The following is a 6,368-nucleotide window of genomic DNA, read 5'->3' as shown; positions in this document are numbered from 1 at the left end:
CTATCAACTACATCAAAGATGGATGAATGAAGTAATCAAGCTTACTATCAAACTTTTGTATCTGAAAGAAGTAGGTAAAGCTGATCTAAGTTAAATTAATGAAGTTCTCTTGAAAAAAATGGTTAAAATAGTCATCTTTCCATAGTCCACACAACCTTTCATACAACTCATAAGTAGGAGACCTAAATGCTGATAATAGTTTTTCTTAAATCTATGACAACCAAGTTGGTTCATACGGATAGCCATAAATATCGAAAAACATTTATGTGTTTCCCTCAATTCCCCTTATCTTATACCAGTACGACAGACACACAGATCGACCAAATTCCAAAAGAAAAATAAAAATGGATAACATATCTCAAAGAGTCAGCTAAACAAATTACTATAAACAAACAAACAGGTACTCCAACTTCCCAAATCAGAAGTTGCAAAATTAGAAGAACAAAATTAGAAGAAAACAGATGACATACCCAACAAAATACTACCATATGTACTGGCCAAACTGATTTGACCATTACCATGTAACTTTTAAATTCAAAAGAATAAAACAAATGAATAATTTTTTGCACAAACAGTTGATATCAATAAATTTACTGCCAACCCAAAGGAGAATTCAAGACCATGTGTATAGAAAGATTGTAAAAGGAGAAAAGTCAATATTTGAAACTTTACAAAGTGGATGATATCTAATAATTTTGTTTCCAGTGCATGGGAATAATAGAAATACACATTGACTATATTAATTTCCAGCAACCATGGGACAAGGTACGAGCTTCTTCTTCTTTGTGCCCTTTGTCATTCTATAACCCAGGACAAGAGGTGAAAGAGGATACACATGTACCCGAGCATTAGGGACATTATCATCAATGAAGGGTGCTACAACTCTGCAAGGCTAATAAATGACGCTTGGAGACCTCTTATGGTTCTCACGTCACTCACATCCTCAGTCAGAAATGCTAGATGAGTTGTGTCTAGATAAATATTGGCATACATCTGGTAGTCCTGTTCGAGACATAAATCCTTTTGCAGATTGGAACCTACAAAGGACATACCCCTTACAAAATTCGAAGTGATTAGTTGCATACCTCTATCCATTCAGGTAGGACCTCACAATATGGTTGGCACTTGGCAGTACTCCTTCATGTGCCCTTAAGCACAACAAACAAACATTTGGGACATGAGACAAGTACATAAGATATCACATTACCCAAGCTACACAATCACAACATCAATCATACATTTTCAAACTTCAGATACCGAAATAAACATAACCTAAAATGAGAAACAGAAAATCAAATGGAATGTCTTTCATACCTGTTTTAAGGTGAGAATCCAACAGGTGACCATGAAAGTGATCAAACACAAGGCTGACGATCTCGTGATTGACGAGTGGGCAGTAAGAAACCAGGGAGAAAATCTGCTTCTAACACGACTGTAAAATAAAAGTAAATTCTCCAGTGAAAGTGGGCATTTCATTTTATACACTCAACTCAATCATACATTGATCTGAAAGTTAACTTTTAGAGTGACAAAGATCCAAGCAAGCAGACCGGTCAAAGCTCAGAAATAACAGAAAATTTCCTGGTGAAATGCATTATTCTTCAATTTCGAAATAAAAAACACAAGTTAACATACCAGAAAGTAATGACATTTGGAATGAAAAAGATCCAAACCATTGTAAAAGAAAAGATAATATACCATTTCAGGAAGAGATGTTAGGTTAGATTCCCCTTCAGAAGCCACCAGCTTATCTCTGCTTCCTCACTCCATTCCAATATTCTTTACTACTGGAACCCTCCACCTGATTGTGAGTGGCACCATCAACTTCTTATAAGCGGAACTTCAGGAAGGCCTTCCCCAGAACATCAGGGTCTAAATCTTTCACTCTAACACGCCGACCTCGACCAACACCACCATTTTCCTAGCTCTTATTGCTGCTTTAGCTACAACATTTGTAGTATCGCTCCTCTCCCTCTACCACCACCTCCTCGCCTCGTTTTGTTGGGGTAGGTGTAAGGAAAATGTTCACCCTGGTCATTCAATTCAGGGGGAGGTTACTAAAGATCACTATCTCTCTTCGATCTTCGCGCTCCACTTCCCAAGTCTAGCATCATCCACTCATACAAGTTACCTCCCTCGAGATTTACAACATAATCCCTTTCTCCTTTTCTGCCACAACATAAGAAATCATTTCATTCAAAAAATCACAAAATAATTTTGCTAATAAAACCAATTAATTCAAAAATTGCAACCAATATATTCAAACTATTATACAGAACTTGCAATTACCCACTTTTAGTACTCACATAAACCACTACCCATTTTTGTTTAAAACTAACAAAACATGGTCTAAAAGAAATAAAGTTAACCATATACATCTCAAAAAGAATATGGAGTACTAATTGTTTCGAGTGTTCTCAGAGTAATTAGTCTTATTCCACACAACAAGCTACATATCAAAGTATAAAACACATATCAGAATCTGAAAATTTGTACCATCTTCTAGTTTCACCACTCAAAAATTGCCAAATGATCCTGCTCGAGTACCACATTCCATAAAACAAGAACATCCATTCTAAAGGTTCCATGTATAACGATAAATCCGAGTGTCATCAAAATTCTAACACGTCTAATTTTAGAAGTACCCACTAATATAAAAGGGAAAAACATTTCAACAGCTAGATTTTTGTATGTTTTCTCGTCAATTTAATAATCTGGCCAGTAGAAGCAAAGGGAAAAACGACGAGTCTCAAACACCAGAAGCAAGAATGTGACACATAATTTGATAAATAGGCAGGTTCCAGGTCATGGGAGAGCTCGGGAAAGGCAATAATACGTAATGAACCGTACACCCGCTAGATCTACCTTGATCATTAAGAAACAAAGATGGTAATCTTATCCTTAGACCATGCTAACATTGAAGAGATAATCTATTGAATAGTTTCTATAAGAAAGTTCTCAAAGTAAACTATAAGTTGTTAAGACTTTGTCCAGTTTGTTTTTATTGTTATTTTTTACGTATAAAAACTCTACAGAACAACAATGTGTCAGATATTTCAAACACAGACACACAAACACGAGCACACATCAAGCATTAGCAATTTAGCATCACCAAATGGTGATAATTTCAAGAATAGTTCCAGTTCTATCAAGGAAATGCAATTAGTCTAGGGATATAATGCCTAATAAAGAATTTTATTTCAAGATAAACTAACAAAAACATGATCAAAGTACATGTCATAAAAAGAAAAGATAAAAATATGAAACTTAGCCATTTAGGAGTTACTTATTGAAAATGAGATGGAAGCACACCAACCTCATAAAAAAGAGTCCAGCAGTAAGAAACAACCATCCCACCGCCCAAGAAACCCTTTCAGCAAACGAAATTTCTGTCACCCACTGCTGAAAATCTTCTAGGGATCCGTCGTAACCATCTTTCTGGAAGTTGTTGGTTTGTGGCCTGTTCCATGACTCTACAATGGAGTCTAGACTTGCTTTCCCACCGTAGCAAGATGTTTCCTCAATGGTAGGGCCTGAATCTTTGTGGTTAAACAGAAAAACATGCTGCAACCGCAAAATTCTGTTCATTTAGACATCTCAAAGGCCCTACCACATACAAAGTCGTCTACTCCACAAGAAGCAAGAACCTGGGACACAATTTCTGATCAGGAAACTCCCAAAAATTCTTATTTGATAGACTAATTGGATAAAGAGTTTTGTAGATTATGACCGTTGGGTGTATTGTTAAGTTCAAACACTCTAAAGTTTAGCATATAGATCAAAAGCCATTCTAGTTTGTGCTGAATTGAACAAAGAAATAATTAGTTCATCACGACTGCTTCTTTTATAAAATCAGCGACTAAAGCTAAGCACTCAAATATCATACATTCCTAGCGTAGTACTTGAGAAGTTAATGACCAAGCTGGAAAAACGTTATTTATTATAGTGCAGATTGAGCAAGTATTCCGAGACATCAATAAAGTGAGATGGGGCAAGTACTTGAGACAGAAGGAGTATTTGTTTAGATAATCAAAACGAACAAAACGGAAAGGCTAACATCAGTCAAAAAGTGATCTTGGAGGGCAAGATGAAAAAATACGTATAGCCAATCAACTCAAATGGGTTTAGATCACAAACCTGGAGTCCGATACTTATACAAGGGGACTTCTTACACAAATTTGACAAAACGAATTCACGCAAGCATGATGGATCATTTCTCTGCATAATGACGGACATTAACATTAGGAAGAAGATAACATAGTGAGAACTCTGCGACATCACCTCTTGTTGTCATGTTAGAATTGAGTCATTGGTTTATTAATTCCTTGTGATAGATGAAGATGACTACTTGGAAAATGTTGATCATCAAGCTCTTTAAACGGTTAGACCTTGTGATTTAGATGGGGTATAATTATGACTACTCCACCAATGTCATAGACTTGGTCAAAAAGTCACTGCAACCCCCATGTAGGAAACTAAAAGCGTAAGCACAAGAATTTGACTATGAGGGAAAAGAAAAAGAGGAAGAAAGAGAGTAAACTCACCATAACATGACAGTATTAGACAAATAAGGAATGACTCCCTGATGCATAATTCTAAGCACCTGAACATCATGGAAAGCATAGATGAGCGGGCAGTCATTTCATGGATAATGAACCACATATAGATTTTAGAAATAAGGTAACAATGATAAGACCCAGTCTATATAAAGCATTAACTATGTGAAGCCAAATTAGTGCTGGTACATAGGTTGGGGTACCCTGAGAAATTATATCATGCATAAATACCAAGTTTAAATCGGCCTAACACCAACCCAGTTCAAACGGTATTGTGGGACAGTTCAAGTCAGTCCAACTGATAGACTTAATTGAATGAATGGAACAATCCACCCAACTTTTACACAAGGAAAGAACCATATCTAATCTAGAACAACCTGGTATTGTCAAAACAACGCCATGAGTAAAGTGGTTCACCTCCATTCGCTGGCCTTTGAAATTTTGGATGAGACAAAGAATTAGAAACCCAACCATTGTGTTTTTAATAATTTACCCTAATACGTGACTAAATTCATTGGTATTTAAATAACATATTATCCCAATAGAAGCTATCACATAACTGCAAATAACAACATCAAGTACATAAAAAGCAAATCAATTGTTATCACTTTACCAAGTCAGCCAAACCTTGAACCAAATTTCAAAATCAACAATTGACAAATACATGAAACCCCAATTTACATTTGCAACATGAATTACAAATTCAGTTAAAAAGGAAATTGAGAAGATTAAGATACCTTGCACGAAGAAGGATCAATAGCCAGCCTTGGACTATTGTTACTGTCTCAATTTCTCAGGTTTTATTCCCTTCTGTACTTCTGTTAAACCACAAAGACAAACCCTAAATGTCAAAAATCTGCATAAATCCTAATCCAATTCTTAAACCTAAACCTAATATGAACATAAAATGGCGAAACTAAGAGAAATTGGCATAAATGATTGATAGAGATGAGAAAAGTTAAAAAAACTCACCATTCTCTCCCCTAAGAAGCATTAAGCAGGGCATTGAATTAATACCACTCAGGCACAACAGAGAAGGCGAAGGGAATACTGAAGCTAAGAAGAGAAAGATGAAGAGGTGTCGTGGAGAGGTGCCAAATCCAGGTAAAAGTAACGCTATGGGAGAGAGAAGGAAACAAAATGAAGTAATCTGAGAAAAAGAAAAGTAGGAACAAAGGATCAGTTGAGCTACCTAAGCCATAGGAGAGGAGATGAGTTTACCAGAAAGAGGGAAAGGGAAAACACAGGTTCCCAATCTAAGCAGAGGCGCGTAGATGGATACGAGCAGGAGGATAAGGGCACACTCCGTAAAATCGAAGGATAACAAAGGGCAAAATGGGCAACTCACTGTTATATGAATAGTAATAAGAGTTCAAGCCTTTATATGTGTTAGGATTGGATATTTTAGTTAAATTTGAAATACTTAGGTATTTGATTAAACCTAAAATTCTAATGATATTATTTAATTAGAATCCTAATGGATTTAGTTATTTGATTCCTAGTAGAATTCAAACTCCGTTATTTCCACCCTATAAATATGTGGTTCATGATCACAATTTATAATGCAATTCAATATACTATTCTAACTTATTAAATTCAAGATAGAATTTAATACTTGCCTAATATTATAATAAGTTTCCCGAGTGCACATAAAACCTTAGATAATATTCTAGTTAATTGAATCTGAGGCGGATCCGACGTGCTGTGAACTATCTATGGAAGGGCGACATTTGGAGTCCTGTACTTGTTCTTGTTCGTTCGGGAGCAGCTAGGGAAGGCACGCATCACATTGTATGTATACTAATTATGCTA

The 6,368-nt window shown here is 35.9% G+C and overlaps 1 long non-coding RNA gene across 3 annotated transcripts; it reads right to left on the bottom strand.

Moving 5' to 3' along the window:
- Positions 1-607: 607 nt before the first annotated feature.
- Positions 608-5,819, bottom strand: LOC110787032 (uncharacterized). Of its 3 annotated transcripts, XR_008918465.1 has the most exons (9): positions 5,529-5,819; positions 5,294-5,374; positions 4,545-4,603; positions 4,349-4,454; positions 4,138-4,218; positions 3,317-3,647; positions 1,699-2,169; positions 1,315-1,432; positions 608-1,148 (listed from the first exon to the last, which is right to left on the bottom strand). It is a non-coding gene; the product is annotated as an uncharacterized lncRNA (long non-coding RNA). The 3 variants fall into 3 exon arrangements; XR_002533005.2 differs by having other exon boundaries at positions 4,138-4,454; XR_008918464.1 differs by lacking the exon at positions 4,349-4,454 and having other exon boundaries at positions 5,529-5,818.
- Positions 5,820-6,368: the final 549 nt, after the last annotated feature.

The sequence above is a fragment of the Spinacia oleracea genome, chromosome 4 (assembly GCF_020520425.1).
Source record: "Spinacia oleracea cultivar Varoflay chromosome 4, BTI_SOV_V1, whole genome shotgun sequence".
NCBI lineage: Eukaryota > Viridiplantae > Streptophyta > Magnoliopsida > Caryophyllales > Amaranthaceae > Spinacia > Spinacia oleracea.
The sequence above is the reverse complement of the archived record's forward strand: the minus strand, read 5'-3'. Positions and strand labels throughout refer to the sequence as shown.